We start from the raw sequence: 24398 nt of genomic DNA, 5'->3' as shown, positions 1-24398 counted from the left end.
TTTAACTCCTTGATGACAGTTGTCAGAGGCACTCAAAGCTTTTTCCTTCTCCCAGGTCCCAGTTTCTTCTTTCATTCCTAATGTGACATGACTTCCAGAACTGTCTCCTTCCTGTTTGCCCTCTCAAGACAGGCCCCACTTTCTCATAGTACTTTTCAAATGTAGTAGTGAGGACCGATGACAGAACTTACTAGAAGTAGCCTCCCAGTGGGACATATGGCTGGGGCCCGCCTCTCTTCCTGCCTCCCTCCAGCACCAGGACCCAGCTGCAGGCAGAGATAAGATGCTCTGCACCTGGTCCCCGCTTTGCTTCCTGTCCCCCAGCCAAGGGCTTCAGCTGCAGACAATCCGAGCTCTCCAGATCCGGGGGCCCCATTATACATCCTGCCTAATGAGTCCCAAATGCAGATACCACTCGGCATCTACCCCCTACACCCACCTCCATCTCCCAGAGGTCCCCGTCAGCTTCAGCACTGAACCTCTTGATTCTCGAGGACTCCCTGCTCATCAGTGATTCGCCTGACTGCACGATGGAAATCCCTGGGGGTCCTTTAAAAATTGCTGCTGTTGCTGCCCTGCTGATGATGCTGTCAGAGATTCTGATAGCATTGGGCTGGCAGAGGAGCTAGGCATGATACTTTTTAAAAGCTCTCCTGGGAGTTCCATTGTGCAGCCAGGGTTAAAAAATTGCTTAGGAAATCTATCTCCTTCCTATGTGAACACGTTTGATCTCCCTCACCCCACTGACCATTCTGCAGCAGGGGGTTCCCCACCCGTGGATGGGAGTTCTCCACCCGTGCTCCCAGGTCACTATTGTAGGTCCTCAATATTGAATACTGAATGAACAAATCACCTCATTTTCGTTTGAGACCCACACCCACCAAAAATAACAACCTCTTCTCTTCTGCATCCCTGCAACATGCCCATCTCTTGTAAATTCTCTCGGTTCAGTTCAGTTCAGTAGCTCAGTCGTGTCCGACTCTTTGCGACCCCATGAATCACAGCACGCCAGGCCTCCCTGTCCATCACCATCTCCCGGAGTTCATTCAAACTCATGTCCATCGAGTCGGTGATGCCATCCAGCCATCTCATCCTCTGTCATCCCCTTCTCCTCCTGCCCCCAATCCCTTCCAGCATCAGAGTCTTTTCCAATGAGTCAACTCTTCGCATGAGGTGGCCAAAGTACTGGAGTTTCAGCTTTAGCATCATTCCTTCCAAAGAAATCCCAGGGCTGATCTCCTTTAGAATGGACTGGTTGGATCTCCTGTCCATCATAAACTTGGGCGTCATCATTCCTCTCCAGCCTTGTCATCATCTTTCTCACTTGTCATCATCTGCTAGGGCATCAATGCCCACATTGACTGTGTGTCTGTGTCTTGGTCTCCACTTCCTTGATTTCAGCTCTGGTGACTTCATCCTACTCACACTTAGCCACCCACTCCCAAATCCACACTCAGACTTTGTCATCATTCCCAGCAGCTCTCCCTCTGAAATTCTAAAAGCCCACTGTCCTGTTCTAACCATTCTCTATCTAGTTTTCATATTCTCTTTTTACTCCTGTCCCAGTCTCTTTTTTTTCCCCATAGTCAAGGTCAGAAGAACAGAGTTTTTAACCCATCAACACCCATCTACTCCACAACTCACTTCGCTTTGGTTTTTCACCCCAGTGCATCACAGAAACTACTCTTTCCTGTGAGTGAGTGAGTGATGGTCGCTCAGTAGTGTATGACTCTTTGTGACCCCATAGACTGTAGCCCGCCAGGCTCCCCTGTCCATGGAATTCTCCACGCAAGAATATTGGAGTGGGTTGCCATTTCCTTCTCTTTCTAAGAATACTTAAGTTTATATACAGTCGATGCTCCTTCACTTGGTGCTGGCTTGAAGTCAGCAAGGCAGGAAGTTGGGAATGAAAAATGGATAGGAAGTGGGAGAGCAAGGACAAATGGGAACCCACAGGGGTAAGTTGGAACTTAAGAGGGAAACCGGGGTGGTTGTCAGTCTCCCATCACCTGAAAGCCTTCACCTTTTATTTAGAACCTAAACCATGGTTGGCCCAGAAGTCAGAGGAGCTGAAAGAGGAGATCGTCAGTAGTTGAAATAGTTGCCATCCCAGCTGCTGCCTCATGCAAAGAAGGTGAACCAGCAGATTCTAGACTACGCGTTTGAACTCTTAGCAGTGCCCGACCCCAAACCGACTTTCTATATAAACATGGCTGCTGCTTCACTTTCCCCTTTCAAATCTTTCTCTAGAAGCCAATCCTAACTGAGAACCACACAGAGGAGGAAATTCTGGAAAGCCAAATTCCAGTGTAACTAAGCTGATTCAGTATAAAACCACTACATAATTATGTGGCTCCACCCATGATAAATCTGTCCCATTCAATCCATCCTTCACTGGGCTTTAGGAGATGGTTCCCACATGCAATTCCAACTATGTTGCTACCTCAACTGCAGCAATTCCCCACTGCTCTCCATCAGCAATAGCACAAAATCTAAACTCACTTTCATAGTGTGTTAGTCAGGATTTGGTATGTTTGCAGGAAGAAAAAACTCAAAATAATTTTTGTTTAAACAAATTAGATATTTATTTCTGTTGCAGGTAGACATCTCGGTAGGTGGTCTGGGGCTGTAAGGTTTTCCATGGTATCAGAAAACCGAGGACCAACTTATCTCGTTCTATATGGCTGACATAATTTGCTTTTCAGAATTTAGATGGAGAAAGGAACAGAGACTAAACAAACAGAAAGGAATGCGCTCATGCTCCAGTCTTTGAGGGCCCAAGAGCAGACTTCCTGGAGCAGGTGACACAGTTTACAGAATTAGGTACCTGCTCACACCTATCTTCAAGGGAGCTTAAGAAATGTAGCCTTTAATCCTAGCAGCAATCTGTTCAGCAAAAAAAAAAAAAAAAAAGCCTATAGCTAATTGAAGACAAGAAAAACAAGTATTGGGGGACAATTTATCTCTCATGGGACATATAAAACACACCCATCACCTACGCCTGCCTATTTCTTTAACTGCATTTCCTGCCCATCCTCTCCTCATATTTTCATAGCAAAACTAGAATACTTGATGTTCTAACCCAACCTTCCACGAACCAGTATAGTTTCATGACTTTGCACGTGATGTTGCCTTGCCTAGAATTCCCTCACCACTCACCAGTTTATCCTTCATCTATTTGCCCTCTAAGACCTCATGGGGCTATTTGTCCAGATGTTCCACCTCCTTAACTACCTCCTGCCCTTTGAACAAATATCCATTAACATAATTATATCGTCATATGACAATTGTTTGTTGCTACATCTGTCTCCCTTCCCTGAGTTCCTTACATGTGGGACTGTGATTTTAGCCATGAATCTCAGCTTTTGGCCCAGTGACCAGGGCATAATGCATAGGAAATGTTTGCAGGATGAAGACTTGCAGAGCACACAGGGATGGGTGTTTTATTCATTCCATATGCTGTATGTTTAGTAATGCAGTCTGAAGTAGCTGGGGGCAGCAGCCAGCCACAGGCTTTTCCTGGCTGTGGAATCGCTACATTGCTTTTTACTGTTTACTAAAGAGAGATCAAGGCAGAGGCTGGACAGAAAAAGAGCTTGCCTGAGGAGAGAAGTAATTGCTTCTTTATCTCTTAAACACAGTATTGAGGACAAGCACAGATGGTTTCCTCATTCTTCCTGTGCCTTCAGGGAAAAACACAAAATGTCACAATTCTAGAGCCAAAATACTACAGGAAGTATAAGAAGGATAGAAGAGGGTCCCAGGAGACACACTGAAACCCAAAATGGCAAACATCACTCTTCATTCAGACAGAGTATTCTTAAGGCTACATACAATCTGATGGGCAGGAGGGGGAGACAACCAGCCCTACCCCCACCAATAAATACTTCCCGGCCTCTCATGGACATCTCCCCAACGGGAAGGCCTTTCAGATGCGATTTTGTCCCCACCCTCACCCCATCATATTGGTTGTGCTTTTGAAAGGATATAAAGGCTCTTCCTTTGACACACAAACACTCAGAGAATTAGGGAAAGCCCTTCCTGGCAAGTTATTAGTATTACAGCTGTCATTATGTTTTGCTGAAAAGCAAATATTAAAAATATATTCAATAAGAGATATTTTGAGAGAAAGCATTTAACTAAACTGTACAATCCTAGCTTGTTATTCAGAGATTCAGTAGTAGCCACATGTATGTGTGTGAACGATTCTAAGCCTTGATTGCTTTCTCTTACAGACCATTTAAAAGAAAAACCACTGGAGAATGTCTCTTGAATTATTTTAGGTGAATACTGACAGCCCTTTGCAAAGCCCCCGAAGCTACTGTTGTTGGTGTAACTGGAGTGTCCTTTTCCCCAGCAAATTCTACTTCTAGGAGATCATCCTAAGGAAACAATCAGTGATGCGCACACAGATGTTTATAACAGGGCATACATCTTATCATTGTTCATGATAGTGAGAAAATTGAAATAAATGTCTCATATTAAAGGATTAGCAAAATATATTATGCAGCCATGAAAATGATGCTGTAGAAAAACATTTATTTTCATGAAAGAATGTTCATGAAGTAAAAACATGAAAGCTATAAAAAAAAAAGACTATTCAGTGTGACCATATTTTACAAGATACTTTGGCGGGACAAGTGCTGGCCTAGACTCAGGAAAATGACAGGTTTGCTTTATGTCTTGCTCCACTTGTGTTAAAGCTTGAGAATTAATGAGTCTGACCACAATCTTTATGTAGCTATAAATTAAGAAAGAGAGTTAAAGACTTCTTAAAGACCCCTAAATCCTTCTTTTTGAAAGATTTGTAAATTGATTGTAAAAAAATCAAAGTATTTGTAAATTGTCTGATGGATTGAGAGTGAGAGAGTCTGAGTTTGAATTTAAGAAAGGGTAGTGAAAATCCTAAAAGGAATTAACCATGTAGGTGGAAGGAATCCAGAGCAGTGGATTGGTCTTGGCATTAAGGCTAAGTCTTGGGTTAGCAGCCTCTGACTCAGAACTCCTCCCCAGCTCAGCTACCCTGGAGAAGACTTGTGTTAGAAGGGCCTTAACCCTTGGGGCCCAGGGTGGATTTCTGTGGGACACAAAAGACAAGGCAGAGAGAAGATGAGTCCTTCTCCCCAGGAGGTTCCACTGCTGCATTTTCCCTCATGCTGGTCGATAATGGAGAGGGGTAATGGGGTCTGCAGAAGTAGGAGCTCAGCTGGCCAGATCCCTGCAGGGCTGCCAGGGCCCCCACAAAGCTGGTAGCGGCCACCCAGTTTGTCCCAGTGGTAGTGGCCAGAGCCACTCCACTACAGAAACAAAATTCAGTGGGCACAATCAACCTTGCTTAGAGGCTTCTCTCTACCACCACCCAGATCTCATTCAGTTGAGTCTATCACAGGAGGCGTTATCCCCATGAGAGTGAAATTTGGATCTCTAGGTTAGTAGGCAACACCAACATCCAGGGTCTGCCAACTTCAGAGCAAGCTATTCTCAGTTGGAGGCTAATTCCTATGGCCAGTGGGAGCCTCAAGGAGATGTCTGAGTTCCTAAACTACCTGCAGGTACAGGTGACCCTAGAATAACACTGGTTTCAACTACAGGGGGTCTTCCCAGGTGTCTCAGTGGTAAAGAATCTGCCTGCCAATACAGGAAACATGGGTTCAATTCCTGGGTCAGGAAGATCCCCTGGAGAAGGAAGTGGCAACTTGCTCCAGTAGTCTTGCCTGGAGAATCCCATGGACAGTGAAGCCTGGCGGGCTATAGTCCATGGGGCCACAAAGAGTCAGACATTACTGAGCATATATACAAACTACAGGGAGCCACTTATACACAGATAAATAGTAACTGCTGCAGTGCTGGCTTCCCTGGTGGCTCAGATGGTAAAGAATCTGCCCGCAATGCATGAGACCTAGATTCAATGCCTGGGTCAAGAAGATCCCCTGGAGAAGGAAATGCAACTCATTCCAGTATTCTTGCCTGGAAAATCCCATGGACAGAAGAGTTTTGTGGGCTACAGTCCAGAGCTACAGTCCATGGGGTCACAAAGAGTCAGAACAACTGAGTGACTCACACACACTATGGCACTGTAAGATCCCTCGTTGGTTGAATCCACCGGTGCAGAACTCGGGGTAGGGAGGAAGCATGTATAAACTCTATGCAGATATTGACCAGTTTAGAGGGTCAGTGCCACTAACCACCACAGTAATTCCAGAAACACCAGGGAAGAATGAGGCTGGGGAAAGCTGGACTTTTGCTAGTTTGGCTAATGGGCTCTGAGGGTCATCTTTTGAGTTATCAATGTGAGAATGACCAGGATGGGGGTAGGAGAGTAGGAAGGCACCGTCCAGAATGATGATGCATCTCTGTCCCATTTCCTTTTGCCCTACATACTAATTACTCTATCTAAAAGAAGAACTGTTTGATGTTTGGAACAGTTGGATGCACTTTTAGTGTACAGAAGAAAGTATGGACTCTCAAAGGCGACAGGCGGACTCCACTGAAAATGAAGTTAAAGGAATAGTACAGACAGCTCTCAAATGTTTCCTTATAAGAGGATCAAGAGAAATAAGGAAGAGTTTAGCACTATTGGAAAAACAGAAGGGATCTGGTACTCTGAAGGTCTTAACTGGGACAAATGACCATAATTTAAAAATCATCCTGATGATCACCTAAGCCCCTCCTGTTGCAAGCATCCTATGAATGGGGATTCCATGCCCAAGGCCAAATGCTTTCCTCCTCTTCCTGGTATGTGAGGGTGGATCTCCTGCAGTAGGGTGGGGATAACCAGGAGATGGTTACAGAAGCAACTGCATGCCTGGGTTGGGGATGGGTGTGTAAGGGGTGATTCACCAATAGAGTACAACCCAGCCCATCTGAAGGACGTGCCAGTACTAGAGGTGAGAGACTGGGGAGCTTCTGGATATTTTTCTCATCCTTATCTTGAGTGGAGATTCTACTGAAAAATAGAAACAGTTTCCACTCCCGAAGCTTTCACAACTCGGACACTTAGTTTAATGCTTGGAAAATTTTGATTTAAAGACTCTTCAATCCCCAGAGAATGGAGGAAGACACTGAGGAGGAAGATACAAGCAAGGAGTAAGGTTATGTCCTTCCTGAGTGTAACAGCATCAGTGTTGAGGGAAAGAGCATAAGACGGGTATAAGAAACTGGACTCTGAAAATAACACGATAGAGTATTCTGCCTTCAGTTAACATTTGGTTACAGCCAGTGATTAATGACATCATCTCAGGGGTGATCATATACTTCATTGTCCAGATCAGGATAATTTGAACATGAAAGGAGACCCTATTAATATTTACACCCAAATAATAGGCATAAAATTGGGTTTGCCTTAGACCAACCAGAGTGTGTGTGTGTGTGTGTGTGCGTGTGCACGCGTGTGCGTGCGCTCAGTCACTCAGCCATGTTTGACTCTTTGCAATCCTATGGCATGGATTGTAGCCCACAAGGCTCCTCTGTCCATGGGGATTTCCAGGCAAGAATACTGGAGTGGGTTGCCATTTCCTCCTCCAAGGGATCTTCCTGACCCAGGGGTTGAACCCATGTCTCTTGTGTCTCGTGCTTGGCAGGCAAATTCTTTACCACTGAGCCACCTGGGAAGCCTCTAGTATACCTTAAGTATTAATTTTATCCTAACCAGAATATATGGTCACCTAATTGTATCTAAGTCCTGTAGTCTGTATGGACCTATTGGGTGATTGCAGAAAACAAGAAAAAATTTAAAGGTAATATGAACTACTGCTTTCTGAATAGATGTACTGAAATAGACCTGTGTACCAAAGCCATAAGTCGAGGTTGCTCCAGACCAAATGCTAGGAAGCCAGTTGTTTTCAAGAACTGTTTTAAGAAGTGAGTGTTATCAAATGCATAGGACTTACCAGGGTAAACAAAAAATAGTATTCTTTATCTCATAAGAGTCCAATTTAAAAACATGGCCCAAGGGATCTTGGGGCTACTGCTATTTTCTAGAAACTGATAATAAAGTGATTAATAAAATATATGAAAGTTTATTTATATGACCTAATTTTATTGGCAAGACCTTGTTGGTTCACGAATGGAACTGCTCTCCATCTGGGAGATATGAGCTTATAGTTACACCATGACAAATACTAGTCCTGCTGGGTCCTCAGTTTAAAAAAAAAATGTAGGAAATCATAGAATTGCAGCAGTGGTGAAAATAGCTCTGCCACTGCTGTCAGCCCAGGTTCATCAGTGATAGAGAATGAAAAACCTTCACGTTCAGGGGTCTGGCTGGGAGCAATCAAGTCATGACTGTGACACTACTGCGGAAAGACAGACAAAGGGGCAGCCCAGGGACAGGAGCGCCCAGAGGAAACCTGCTGCCCCAGCCCTTCTGGAAGCATTGTGGGGAAAGATTTATGCGCATGCATTCAAAGCCTCAGCAAAATTCTGGGTTCCTGAGCCAGCATCTGCTGACACACCCGCCCTCAAATCGTTTGTTTTACACCCTAACTCTATCTCTGAGGGTTTGGAGCTGTGCTTTGTCCAGATAATTTAAAGGAGAAGAAGTTCAAGGTTTTTACCAACTAGTCTAAGATTGAAACTCAATTGGATGATCATAAACTAACTTTCCTGCTGCCAAGGTACAGCACAGCCGAGAGTCAGGAATGTGTTTGTGGAGTGCTTCTCTGGATGTGGAATGACAACAATCCCCTAATGTCTGTGACCAGTGTCAAACTGGGTATTACTGGAAGGTAGTTGTGTTAGTTGATCTGTCATGTCCAACTCTTTGCGACTCCATGGACTGTAGCCCACTAGGCTCCTCTGTCCATGGAATCCTCCAGGCAAGAATACTGGAATGGGTTGCTATTCCTTTCTCCAAGGGATCTTCCCAACTTGGGGATCGAACCCAGGTTTCCTGCATTACAGGCAGATTCTCTACCATCTGAGCTTCCAGGGAAACCCTTAACTGGAAGGCGGTAGAACACATAAAGGGAAGGCAGAATCCTAAACCCGATTTAGGACTCTGCTAAGAATGTGTAATACCAAGTCAAGGAAGCAATTCTTAAACACTTTATGTAAATGAGATGAACTGTTGCCTCATCGAGAACAAATGAATAACCTCAGCACAACAAAATACAGACAAAGTGAAGCAGATGGCCATGGGAGACTGCATCACAGAAGCAGGGAAGTATCTCCCCAGGGCTTGCTGGTCAACTTCAGCTGAGCAGGTATATCCAGAACAACAGAAGAAAATGGCATTGGGGATACTATAGAATGAATGTTGGTGACCTCCCAAAATTCCTGTGTTGAAACCTAATCCCGAAAGTGATGGTATTTGTGGGTGAGGCCTTTGGGAAATAATTAGGTTATGAGGGTGGTGCCCTCATGAATGGGATTAGCCCTCTTACAAAAGAGACCCCAGAAAGCGCCCTTGTCCCTTCTGTTACATCAGAACCCAGTGAAAAGACAACCATCTATGAACAGACACTGAATCTGCCAGCACCTTGATCTTGGACTTCACAGACTCCTGGTCTGTGAAAAATGAATTTCTGTTGTTTAAAAGCTACCCAGTACGTGGTACGTTGTTACAGCAGTCTCAGAGGACAAAGACAGAAAATGAGGCACCTGAGCCTGCTGGGTTCCCAAACACTGACCAGTTGTCCCAATGGCTCCATAAACAGATGTGTGAGCTTCTTTCAAGCAGTGGAAATTCAGAAAGAGCAAGAAGGATAAATTTTAAAATACTGTTCTGATGTAGCTTTGTTAATACTAGTTCTACAAATAAGACACTCTTTTCTTTCTTTTTCCTCCTGCTTGTGTGATTTTGTAAATGATCAAAATAACTCTGTTTTGATTACCCATTATTTTATCTATTACCAAAACAAAAGCAGAATACAAAGCAGTATGTGTACTGTTAATACAACAATCTAAAAATATGCAAGTGTAAGGGCAAAAACGAAAAAATAAGATACAGAGAAAGAAAGAATTGTTTTTAACACTTAAAGACATATATTTAAAACCAAAATTTGTTGTCTTTACATGTTTCTAATCATGAGAGTTCTGAGTCACTGATATTTCAGAACCAGTTTTATTCAGAAATCTTTTATCAAAGAATTTAGAAATACTAAATCTTTAGAAAGATTACTTTCTTCGTAAAAAGGTTAGATTCGGCAAATGATTATATGCTAATATCTTAGTGAGCCCCACCACCCCATCCTCTAAATGCTGGATACTAGCTTCAAATGTGTCAGGAAATAGGATGAAAAAAATGAGTGAGAAAAAATGATTCTTAAAGGAAATGGGTTTTAAAAATGTGACTCAGTACAATTGATTATTAAATGAAGGGGCAAACCTGTAACTATGGTCTCATGTCTCCTAGCCTAGCACCATTCCCAACCCCTCCACTGCTTTTCAGCACAACTAAACCCTCTATTCTTATGCTGCGGTGGTGGTGTTCAGTAGCTAACTCATGTCTGACTCTGTGTGACCCCATGGACTGCAGCACACCAGGCTTCCCTGTCCTTCACTCTTACTCCTGAAGATGTACACATTCTTCATTGGACCATGCCAAACCTGGTGGTCAAACAGGACATAGGAAGGACTTACGCCTTTCACGATTAGAGATTTCTAGAAATGAGAAATAGTCATTCAACCTTAGTAGACTAAATCAACTGAGAATGAATGAACCATTTTGGATATCAGTGTACTTAGAGATTGGAGAAGGCAATGGCACCCCACTCCAGTACTCTTGCCTGGAAAATCCCATGGATGGAGGAGCCTCGTAGGCTGCAGTCCACGGGGTCGCTGAGTTGGACACGACTGAGCGACTTCACTTTCGCTTTTCACTTTCATGCATTGGAGAAGGAAATGGCAACCCACTCCAGTGTTCTTGCCTGGAGAATCCCAGGGACGGGGGAGCCTGGTGGGCTGCCATCTATGGGTTCGCACAGAGTTGGACACTACTGCAGCAACTTAGCAGCAGCAGCAGCAGTAGTTAGAGATACAGGAATCCTCCAGAGATGATGAACTGGCAAGAAGACTTTCCCTAGAAAAAGTCTGTAATATTTTTCATATTTACATCTGTTCATAATATTAGGAACCCAGAGCACGGACCTAATGAGAAGCAACTTACACCATTTCTCACTTTAGCAAATAGCAAGGCCCAGAGATTGGGTCAACAAATAGGACTCCAAGGAATAGTTTTACATCAGTGCAAGGTCAGGGTCTTCAGAGAGCAAGTTATCAGCTGGATGCTGCACTGGGAACTCTAGTGTGAAAGCCAGCATGAGTCCTAATTCTCTTGCCAAATAGAACCACATACTCTCCACCCAAGACTCTGGGTCCCTCTGCATCTGTTTGTATATTATATTCAAGAAGTTCCTCAAAATCAGGAGTCTAAGACAAAATAAATCAATAGATAAATGAACTGTATTTTATTGTATTCAATGCCTGCCACAAACATTTGCCCTTAGGGAAATAAATGAGTGTTCCCGTAGGAAGAGAATGCAAGAACCAGTGAAATCAAAGCTGTTTTCCAGGATAGTGAGGGAAAGGCCCTCGCTCCTTTCATCACGCAGATGAGCTGTGACCCAGAGAGGCAGCCAGAAGGATGGGGAAACCGAAATGTTTTTATGTTTATGTACAAGTCTACCCAACCCACCTCTCTATCTGAATATTCTCTTCATCTTTCCTCCCACCCCTTGAATAATATGCCCACAATGTAAAAAGGGACAATGGAAAGAAGTTTGAAATTAATCTTTATTATACACCTATTAAGTGCCAGAAATTTTAATAAGTGCTTCATTCATTTATTCAAAAATATTTTAAAGCATGTTCTAAATGTGGGGCACAGTACTTGATATCAGAGCTACCCAAGAAAAAGACACTCACTGGCCTCAAGAAGCCACATTAGAAGGCAGACAAATATGGAATTACAATACAATTAATGGCTGCTTTCTGGAGGTATATGTGAACTATGATGGAAGCATAGTAGGAAGGAAGTACCTATACTTACCCATGGGAAGTCAGGGAAGACTTCTTAAAGGAAGTAGCATTTGAAATGCTATTTAAATAGGGTGAGTGGGAGTTTTGTTGAAGACACTGTTTATCAGAATTCTTGAACATCATCCTTACAACCCTGTGGAGTATGCATTTATCATTCCTGTTCTTCAAGTGAGGGACCTGAGAGAAGAGATGTTGTCTAAAGTCCCCCAAAGCTGGGTGAAAAAAAAAGTGAAAGTCACGTCTGACTCTCTGCAACCCCATGGACTGCAGCCTGCCAGGCTCCTCTGTCCATGGAATTTCCCAGTCAAGAATACTGGAGTAGGTTGTCATTTCCTTCTCCAGAGGATCTTCCTGACCTGGGGATCAAACCCTGGTCACAGGCAGATTGCAGAGTTTTTACCATCGCAGACAGATTCTTTACCATCTCAGCCAACAGGGAAGCCCCACCAGAGTTGAGACTTGAAGCCAAATCCATCTGACATCAAAGTCTATGCTACTTCTAGGGAGAGCACTTCTCTTCAAAGCTATAGTGTCAATGATATGCCCCTTTGCATTGGTTTCTTTTTTTTGTCATTATTTTCATTTTGTATTTTTTCTCTTTTATAACTGCTCTTGATGTTCATTTTAATCTAATTTTACTTTAAAAGAATAGAGTAAAGGATGATCACGAGATGTCCCGTGGGTATTGCGCATCTACAGCTGATGCATCCTGAAGATGACTTGGGCCCTCTATCAACCAACCTAGGAATGATCTGGAATGAAGCATCTCACCCAAAAAACTAAGAATATCTGATGGTGTCAAAGAAGGCTTTACTTACTCCATTATTCTATCTGAGGACTCCCAGTCTGAAAGTTGACTTTATAAGACTACTCTGTAAAAATCAAAGAAAATATAAGACATACCCTATAGCCAAATAATTTTTTCCTACCCTCCCCCAAAATCAGCTATTCAAATCTCTTACATAATAACACAGGGTCTTTAATATAACAGGCTTTAAAAAAAGGGGGGGGCAGTGGTGATATCTGTTCAGTTCTTTCAGTAACTCTTTACATAACTTCTACTTTGAGGCTAATGATGTCTTGATATCAGTTGCAAGTAATTTTTCCAAGTCCAGAATCTTTTAGGATTTCTTTCTCACACTGAGCAGGAACTACTTCAGTAATCTCTTGTTTTGGAAAATTAAGCTAACCAAATGCTTGCAAGAGGCAAGCCTTGTCTAAATTCTCATAGAACTATTAAAATACTGAATGCCAAGTCTGCATCACATGACTGTTATTGAAACTTCAGCCAGAGTACTTCTTTAGAATGTTTCTAGTAGTATACATTTTCTTCATCCCTAATGTGAAAGTCCAACAGGTAGAAAGTAAAGAGAACACTTTCCTATTCATTTACCCAACATAGCTAACTACACGTTCAAGTGGGTAATCAGAGGTAGGAATAGAGTGATAAGAGAAGAAATTGCCTAAAGCTGAAATTGCCCCCCCACCCCCTGCACCTCTTCCTCTTTCTCTGCCTCTTCTTCTTATTTCTCTTCCTCTCCTTCTCTTCATCCTCCTTCTCTTTCTTCTTGTAACTCTCCTCCTTCTCCTCTGTCTCTTCCTGCTCCTCCTTGAAGTGAAAGTGTTAGTTTCTCAGTTGTGTCCCACTCTTTGCAACCCCATGGACTATAGTCAACCAGGCTCTTCTGTCCATGGGATTTGCCGGGCAATGATAGAGTGGGTTGCTTATTCTCCTATTATTATTTTTCTTTCTCTTTTAACTCCAGCTGTCACATAAGATTGATGTCAACTTGGAGTGAGGACTCCTAGATTATGACTCAATACTCTTGGTCACAAAACTTTCCACCTTCAGTCTAATCCCAGGAATGGGTTCTGACCTGAATATCCCACTAGCTACCCTGAGTCCTCTACCCATATCTGTCTCCACCCAGATAAAAATACCAGATACCTTCAATCCTATCTCAAAGTAAATGAGGAGAACACTGGCAAACAGTTAATTCCCCCAACCCACTTTAAGTTTCCTAGCCACCTCAAGTCCTCTTTTCCATTATAAATACAGTGTTTAAATGATCAGCTAATGCTTCCCTTTAACTACCTGTGAAGGTTCTCCTCAAGAGATAACTAAGAAAATCCTCACCAATAGATATTGCTCTTTTCTAACACAAAGCCTCTACTACTCCTTACCTCAGCTGCCCTCACCAAACCCCTTGTACTTGTGTTAGTCACTCAGTCATGTCTAACTCTTTGGAACCCCTTGGGCTGTAGCCCGCCAGGCTCCTCTGTCCATGGAATTCTCCAGGCAAGAATATTGGAGTGGGTTGCCATTCCTTTCTCCAGGGTAACTTCCCAATCCAGGGATTGAACCCAGGTCTCCCACATTGCAGGCAGATTTCTTTACCATCTGAGCCATGTGAGAAGTCTAGTCTAGATATACTACACATAATATAGATGTACCTGCTGCTGCTGCTGCTGCTGCTAAGTCGCTTCAGTTGTGTCCGACTCTGTGCGACCCCATAGACAGCAGCTCACCAGACTCCCCCGTCCCTGGGATTCTCCAGGCAAGAACACTGGAGTGGGTTTCCATTTCCTTCTCCAATGCATGAAAGTGAGAAAATAAAGTGAAGTCACTCAGTCATGTCCGACTCCTAGCGACCCCATGGACTGCAGCCCACCAGGCCCCTCCGTCCATGGGATTTTCCATGCAAGAGTACTGGAGTGGGGTGCCATTGCCTTCTCCAATAGATGTACCTAGTATTGTATAAATAACCCCAAACTTTCAGTCTATTCTCATGCAAGCTCCAGTCAGCTCTCAGTTCTCATACTCTTAAGAGCACTACATACTCTCGCATCTGCTCCACGCTTACCCACACACACTCAAACTCTTCTTATTACTTTGTCACTTAACTCCCACAACCCATATTCCTTAGGACAATTTCTAGTTCTTCATTGCAACATTCATACCATATCCTCTCTACCATCTTCCCCAGACTTTTTTTCAGAGGATATACATGCCAGCTATACTACATTCTGTCCCCACACCTTGCTGTTATTTATTCATGGCCAGGATCACCAATTTTATTATTATCATGAACAACTTCAACATCCACATGATTATACATTCAACAACTCAGACTCAAAATTTATTAATATTCTTGGTCATAACTAATTTCACTCACATTCTACTTTAAGAACTCAATCTGAAAAATAAGGAGACTCTAAACATTTGATTCTGAAGCTCTAGGGAAAATAAAGTGAACTCTTCTAGCCTATCTCTGTCCTGCCTTTTCCAGAAATCAAATAGGATACAAGTTGTCAGAACTTTTATTCAAAGAGTCATGGCCTCAATAGCAATCTCTCTTCCATTAAATTACACAAATAATCACTCCAAGAAGACTCTTCCCTCTCAACAACACAATTTAATCAACCACCAAAGTCCTGCTGACTTTATCTCCTAAATATCTCTTTAAAGTTTTCTTTACTTACCATCCCTACTTTCATAAAATCAGTTTAAGACTTCATTATCTGTTCCCTCACTATTTTAATAATCTCCTAGTTTGTCTCCTACCTCTAAATTTTCCCTTCATATCTGTTCTCCAATTAGATGTGATCATGTGTATCTGAATTGTATATCTGACATGTAAATCTTCCTATTTCAGTGTGGTTCTAGACAGCCCAACCCTTGCACCAAGATAAGGAAAAGAATTAAGAAGCATAAATAATACCAAGAAAAAGTTACTTATCGTTACTTTCAGATATTATAATTGTCTATCAAGAAAATAAAATCAACTGAAGAACTATTATAACTAATAAGAAAAGTCACAATGTAAACAGTTTTAAGCATGGGCAGAAATTAATCACTTTCCTACATACTACTAATAGCCAGATAGAAAAATAATGGAAAGGAGATATCACTCACATTAGTAAAATAGATATCTAGACATAAATGTTGAAAGATAGTGAAAGTGAAGTCGTTCAGTCGTGTCTGACTCTTTGCGACCCCATGGACCGTAGCCCACCAGGCTCCTCCGTCCATGGAATTTTCCAGGCAAGAGTACTGGAGTGGGTTGCCATTTCCTTCTCCAGGGGATCTTCCCAACCCAGGGATCGAACCCGGGTCTCCCGCACTGCAAGCAGACATTTTAACGTCTGAGCCACCTTAATTCGTTAATTTAAATTATTTTTAGAATTCAAAATAGAACTACCATATGCCTGTCAGACATGACTGAGAGACTGAACTACTGTACTGTACGACTATATCATATGATCTAGCAATTCCACCCCTGAGTATTTATCCAAAGGAAAAAAACACTAATTAGAAAAGATACATGCATCCCAATGTTCACTGCAACATTGTTTACAATAGCCAAGACATATAAATGACACAAGTACCCATTAGCAGATGAATGGATAAAGAAGACGGGATTTATATATATATTGGACTACTACTCGGCTGTGATGAAGAATGAAATCTTGTCTCTTGTGACAACATGCATGGACCTAGAGGGCATTATGCTAAAGTGAAATAAGCCACACACAGAACGACAAATGTTGTATGATTTCACTTATGTGTGGAATCTAAAAAACAAATGAACCAAAAAACAGAAACAGAGTTATATGTACAGAGAACAAACAGATGGTTTCCAGAAGAGAGGGGAATAGGGGGAAGAATGAATAGGTGAGGGAGATTAAGAGAAACAAACTTACAAATGAAATTTAGGGAGTCATGGGTATGAAATGTACAGTATGGGGAATATAGTCAATAACTATATATTAAAAACATCTTTGTATGGTGATATATCATAACTAGACTCATGATGACCATTTTGAAATGTTTAGAGGTACTAAATCACTATGTTGTATAACAGGAACTAACATAGTATTGTAGGTCAATTATACTTCAAAAACAAACACAGAAAAAGAGATAAGATTTACAGTTATCATAGGCAAGAGGGGTAGAAGGAGGGGGAATTGAGTGATGGCAGTCTTAAAAATCTTTTGAAATAATTTTTTTATAAAAGACATGAGCAACTTTTTTATGAAAAATAATTTTTATTTGTGCTAAAAAAATATAATTTTGACAAAACATGGTCCACTGGAGAAGGGAATGGCAAACCACTTCAGTATTCTTGTCTTGAGAACCCCATGAACGTATGAAAAGGCAAAAAGATTGAATACTGAAAGATGAACTCCCCAGGTTGGTAGGTGCCCAATATGCCACTGGAGATCAGTGGAGAAATAACTCCAGAAAGAATGAAGAGACAGAGGCAAAGTAAAAACAACACCCAGTTGTGAATGTGACTGGTGATGGAAGAAAGATCCAATGCTGTAAAGAGCAATATGGCATAGGAACCTGGAATGCTAGGTCCATGAATCAAAGCAAATTGGAAGTGGTTAAACAGGAGATGGCAAGAGTGAACATTGACATTTTAGGAATCAGCGAACTAAAATGGACTGGAATGGGTGAATTTAACTCAGATGACCATTATATCTACTACTGTGGGCAAGAATCCCTTAGAAGAAATGGAGTAGCCATCATAGTCAACAAAAGAGTCCAAAATGCAATTCATGGGTACAATCTCAAAAATGACAGAATGATCTGTTTGTTTCCAAGGCAAACCAAGTCTATGCCCCAACCAGTAAAGCTGAAGAAGCTGAAGTTGAAGCATTCTATGAAAACCTGCAAGACCTTTTAGAACTAACACCCAAAAAAGATGTCCTTTTCATTATAGCGGACTGGAATGCAAAAGTAGGAAGTCAAGGAATACCTGGAGTAACAGGCAAGTTTGGCCTTGGAGTACGGAATGAAGCAGGACAAAGGCTACTAGAGCTTTGCCAAGAGAACACACTGGTCATAGCAAATACCCTCTTCCCACAACACAAGAGAAGACTCTACACATGGACATCACCAGATGGTCAACACTGAAATCAGATTGATTATATTCTTTGCAGCCAAAGATGGAGAAGCTCTATACAGCCAGCAAAAACAAGACCGGGAGCTGACTGTGGCTCAGATCATGAAATCCTTACTGCCAAATTCAGGCTTAAATTGAAGAAAGTAGGGAAAACCACTAAACCACTCAGGTATTCAGATCAGATCAGATCAGTCGCTCAGTCGTGTCTGACTCTTTGCAACCCCATGAATCGCATCACGCCAGGCCTCCCTGTCCATCACCAACTCCCAGAGTTCACTCAAACTCACGTCCATCGAGTCGGTGATGCCATCCAGCCATCTCATCCTCTGTCATCCCCTTCTCCTCTTGCCCCCAATCCCTCCCAGCATCAGAGTCTTTTCCAATGAGTCAACTCTTCGCATGAGGTGGCCAAAATACTGGAGTTCCGGCTTTAGCATCATTCCTTCCAAAGAAATCCCAGGGCTGATCTCCTTCAGAATGGACTGATTGGATCTCCTTGCAGTCCAAGGGACTCTCAAGAGTCTTCTCCAACACCACAGTTCAAAAGCATCAATTCTTCAGCACTCAGCCTTCTTCACAGTCCAACTCTCACATCCATGCATCAAATCCCTTACAATTATATAGTGGAAGTGAGAAATAGATTTAAGGGACTACATCTGATAGAGTGCCTGATGAACTATGGACAGAGGTCCGTGACATTGTACAGGAGACAGGGATCGAGATGATCCCCAAGAAAAAGAAATGCAATAAAGCCAACTGGCTGTCTGAGGAGGCCTAACAAATAGCTGTGAAAAGAAGAGAAGCGAAAAGCAAAAGAGAAAAGGAAAGATATAACCAGTTGAATGCAGAGTTCCAAAGAATAGCAAGGAGAGATAAGAAAGCCTTCCTCAGTGATCAGTGCAAAGAAATAGAGGAAAACAACAGAATGGTAAAGACTAGAGATCTCTTCAAGAAAATTAGAGATACCAAGGGAACGTTTCATGCAAAAGATGGACTAAATAAAGGACAGAAATGGTATGGACCTAACAGAGCAGAAGATATTAAGAGGTGGCAAGAATACACAGAAGAACTATCCAAAAAAGATCTTCACAACCCAGATAATCACGATGGTATAATCTCTCACCTAGAGCCAGACATCCTGGAATGTGAAGTCAAGTGGGCCTTAGGAAGCATCATTATGAACAAAGCTAGTGGAGGTAATGGAATTCCAGTGAAGCTATTTCAAATCCTGAAAGATGATGCTATGGAAATGCTGCACTCAATATGCCAGCAAATTTGGTAAACTCAGCAGTGGACACAGGACTGGAAAAAGGTCAGTTTTCATTCCAATCCCAAAGAAAGGCAATGCCAAAGAATGCTCAAACTACCACACAAATGCACTCATCTCACACATTAGTAAAGTAATGCTCAAAATTCTCCAAGCCAGGCTTCAACAATACATGAATTTTGAATTTCCAGATGTTCATGTTGGTTTTAGAAAAGGCAGAGGAACCAGAGATCAAATTGCCAACATCTGCTGGATCATCAAAAAAGCAAGAGAGTTCCAGAAAAACATCTACTTCTGTTTTATTGAGTATGCTAAAGATTTTGACTGTGTGGGTCACAACAAACTGGAAAATTCTGAAAGACATGGGAATACCAGACCACCTGACCTGCCCCTTGAGAAATCTGTATGCAGGTCAAGAAGCAACAGTTAGAACTGGACATGGAACAACAGACTGTTTCCAAATAGGAAAAGGAGTACATCAAGGCTGTATATTGTCACTCTGCTTATTTAACTTATATGCAGAATACATCATGAGAAATGCTGGGCTGGATGAAGCACAAGCTGAAATCAAGATTGCCGGGAGAAATATCAATAACCTCAGATATGCATATGACACCACACTTATGGCAGAAAGCAAAGGAGCCTCTTAATGAAAGTGAAAGAGGAGAGTGAAAAAGTTGGCTTAAAGCTCAACATTCAGAAAACTAAGATCATGGCATCCGGTCCCATCACGTCATGACAGGTAGTGGAAACAGCGGCAGACTTAATTTTGGGGGGCCTCCAAAATCACTGCAGATGGTGACTGCAGCCATGAAATAAAAGACGCTTACTCCTTGGAAGGAAAGTTATGACTAACCTAGACAACATAGTAAAAAACAGAGACATTACTTTGCCAACAAATGTCCCAGTAGTCAAAGCTATGGTTTTTCCAGTAGTCATGTATGGATGTGAGAGTTGGAGGATAAAGAAAGCCACCGAAGAATTGATGCTTTTGAACTGTGGTGTTGGAGAAGACTCTTGAGAGTCCCTTGGACTGCGAGGAGATCCAACCAATCCATCCTAAAGGAAATCAGTCCTGAGTATTCATTGGAAGGACTGATATTGAAGCTGAAACTCCAATACTTTGGCCACCTGATGCAAAGAACTGACTCATTTGAAAAGACCCTGATGCTGGGAAAGATTGAAGGCCAGAGGAGAAGGGGACAACAAGAGGATGAGATGGTTGGATGGCATCACTGACTCAGTAGACATGAGTTTGAGTAAAGTCCGGGCATTGGTGATGGACAGGGAGGCCTGTCTTGCTGCAGTCCGCAAAGAGTCAGACATGACTGGGAAACTGAACTGAATTGAACTGAAAAAATATAAATGAAGACCTAAATAGATGGAGATTCAGGCCATGATTCTGGTTAGTGACCTGTGATATCATAACAATTGAATTTACCCCCAGTGTCATCCATAAGTTTAATATAATTCCATTAAAATCCTCATGGGAGAGAAGGACTAATTTTGGAGATTGCTAGTTTCCCCCTCAACGTATGTTCTTTGAACTCTCTTCCTTAGTAATAAAGACTCAAAAATAGGCTGGCACCTGGCCACATAGAACTTCACAGATAGCTCAATGGTAAAGAATCTGCCTGCAGTGCAGACGACCTGGGTTCGACCCCTGGGTTGGGAAGATCCCTGAGGAAGGAAATGGCAACTCACTCAAATATTCTTGCCTGGGAAATCCCATGGACAGAGAAGCCTGGTGGGCTACAGCCCATGGGGTCACAAAGAGTTGGACATGACTGAGCACAGCTCTACTATCACCTTGATTTCAGACAGCTCGCCTCCAGAACTACAATCAATAAATGTATTTTGTTTTCAAACCACCCAGTTTGTAGAACTTTCTTGCTGCAGCGCTAGGAAACTAATACAATCCCTCTCTTCAGAAACCCATATTTAATAAGAGACAAACATACAAACAAATATTTACAACATGGAGTGAAAAGACCAAGAAATAAAAATTATGCACAGCATTCAAGGGTAGTACCAAGTAGTGGTTAACTCTACTGGGGATCTAGGTTGGGGAGAATTCAGGTAAAACTTGAAAACTTTACAGATATGGTGATATTGGTTTGGGACATGGATAATTTATCCATTCCAATTACTCAGCCATAAATAGAAATGAATTTGAGCCAGTTCTAGTTGAGGTGGATGAACCTACAGCATATTATACAGAGTGAAGTAAGTCAGAAAGAGAAAAACAAATACCGTATATTAACACATACACTTGGAATCTAGAAAACTGGTACTGATGAACCTCTTTGCAGGACAGGAACACAAACTCAGAGAACAGATTTATGGACACAGCAGGGGAAGGAGAAGGTGAGACAAATTGAGAGAGTAACATTGAAACATATACATTACTATGTGTAAAATAGATAGGCAATGGAAAATTGTTGTAATAGTGCAGGAAGCACAGTGTGGTGCTCTGTGACCCTAGAGGGGTGAGATGGGAAGAAAGGGAGGTTCCAGATGGAAGGGACATGTGTATACCTATGTCTGATTCATGTTGATATATGGCAGAAACCAATGCAACATTGTAAAGCAATTATCCTCCAATTAAAAGTTAATAACTTTTTTAAAAAAGAAATTTATCTATACCAAGATGAAGAAGTGAAAGTCAAAGTAAGTGTTAGTTGCTCAGTCACATCTGAATCTTCACAGTTCCATGGACTGTAACCTGCCAGGCTCCTCTGCCCATGGATTCTCGAAGCAAGAATACTGGAGTGGGTTGCCATTCCCTTCTCCAGGGGATCTTCCCAACCCAGGGATCAAACCTGCATCTCCTGCATTGCAGGAAGATTCTTTACTGATGATACACCAAGCCTATACCAAGATGGGAAGCACTAAAGTTTTAAAAGGTGGTCAGATTAGAAAGGTCAGCCTATGGGGCAAAGTGAAGAAGAAATTTGGGTAGAATATGTGTCACAAGCCAGACAGAAAGACAAATTGACAGACTGGCTTTTTTCCATTCCTCATGATGCTTTCTCTTTCCATGCATACCTTCCACCCCTCACGCACTCAAAGTCCTGAGGAGACCACTGTACCTCAGGTTTTTATGGGGAATAAGATTATTCATTTGTTTCTCTGCTTCTAGGTTGTGATTAAGACAAATTGGTGTAAGTGTGAGAGAAGATACAAGAACAAAAAAAACTTGTCTCACTAAAAAGAGCTTTATAGTTATTGCAGCATTTTCCCAAACATGACCTTAGTGAAGGGCAGGGGGCGGAGTAGTTCTATAGCCAAATATTTAGAAAATTCTGAGTTAAACAAAATAGAAAATATTCACCATTAAGATTTCTACAGAGCTCTTATACGCTACTTTGCATGATGCCTCTCCAAGAGGGGGCAATTTTACAAAATGCTTCCCTAATGTATTTGACCTCAGAACTTTTCCCTGCAAATTATCACTTCCCAAAATAAAACACACTTTGAGAAATGTTGAGGTGAGTTGGAATTTTCTGATGAGGTAGTGATTACCGTTTTGCTGGCATGTTTTAGAAGAGATTAGCCCTCTTACAGATGGTGTAAAAGGACATTTCTCCATTGAGTGGGGCATTAGATTAAACTACTTCTGAAGTCACTTTCAACTCAACATGCCATTATTCTGTGGCTATTGATGATTTCCTCATGCCTGAAATCTGATATGTTCTACCTCCAATATTTCATTTTATTATTGATTTTTAAAGAGTAAAAAAATTTCATCCATTAATTAAATGGTAAATATAACTGGGCAATGATGATTGGATTTTTTTTCCCTCAACCTACATAAGGTCATTCGGTCCCAGGATCAGCTACAAGAGTTTTCTTAGGCAAGAAACCCAATCCTCCTCCCACTCCACCCTGAAGAGCAGCCCAGTTCCAACACCATGCTCAATTGTGTGGCTTCCTTTCAGAAATGCATCTATATGACTCATGTAACCTAAGCTACTCCTGATTTTTTTTCCAGGGAAAATAAAAATCAAATACTTGACTGTTTCAAAGGAATGCTGTCATCAATAATGTAAGGAGGGTTGGGAAGGAACAAAGCCAGTCACTGTCTATGGAGATGCTAGGAGGACATGCCTACCTGCTGCCCCTGGAATAAGGAGAGAGGCCCCTTGGAATGGAGTCATTCAGAACCAAAGATGAGGGACAGGAAGAAGGGCAGGAAGAAACTGAGGAAGGAAAATCATTTCTGTGCTGACTGAAGAAACTGCTAGTCTTTCACAATCCTGCTTGGCCCAATGATGCTTCAGTCCTTGACCCTCTTCCCACTTAATTCAGTTCTGAGTTACACAAGTACATCTGTTTGGCAAAATCTAAATTACAGCCATAACCTTAAGGGAGTCTTAAAAATGTGCCTTTTAGCTTTCTAGCCTCTACTGCACAGGAATGCATACTAGGAGAACATTACAGTGGCCACGGAGAAGGCCAAAAAACATAGCATCCTCCATACACATAGATACAATACTTCCCTGGTGGCTCAGAGGGTAAAGAATCTGTCTGCAATGTGGGAGACCCAGGTTTGATCCATGGGTTGGGAAGATACCCTGGAGAAGGGAATGGAAACCCAGCCCAGTATTTTTGCCTGGAGAACCCCATGGAAAGAGGAGCCTGGAGGGCCATGGTCCATGGGGTCGCAGAGAGTCAAACACAACTGAGTGACTAACAACACACAAAATACAAATAGAATGAGTTGAGTGGGGTTTAATGACAAGTTATAATCTACTTCAGAAAGCTCCTGGTGATCCATTTACCCCACCAGCCATTAATAGCCAGTTACACTTGAGGTGAGTCTGAGTAAGGAGGGAAGATGTTTAGCATACATTCTTCCACTTTCCCCTCCCACTCCTGTGGCAGACATTAATAATCAATCCCATCACTTTTGTGCTAAATCTAGACTCAATTTCAAATGTCTTTTCAGAACAATGCATCAGGCAACTGGTAACATCAATCAGAATTAACAAGAAAGTTGAAAACTATCATATTTCATTCAATCTTTGTAACATTTTACTTTTAAAACTTTAGGAAACTCCTGATCTATCATCTATTGCCATAAAAATGGTAAGGAAACAAAACAAAAATCTCCCTCAAATTCAGAGATTTAAAGCAACACTCATTTACTATTGTTAATGCATCTTCATGTTGACTAATCTAGATTAGGCATGATTGGGAAAGCTCTGCTCCCCAGGTCCCTTATCCTCTTTGGAACA

This window comes from Bos mutus, chromosome 3 (genome assembly GCF_027580195.1).
Source record: "Bos mutus isolate GX-2022 chromosome 3, NWIPB_WYAK_1.1, whole genome shotgun sequence".
In the NCBI taxonomy this organism is placed as follows: domain Eukaryota; kingdom Metazoa; phylum Chordata; class Mammalia; order Artiodactyla; family Bovidae; genus Bos; species Bos mutus.
This window is presented reverse-complemented; position numbering follows the sequence as displayed.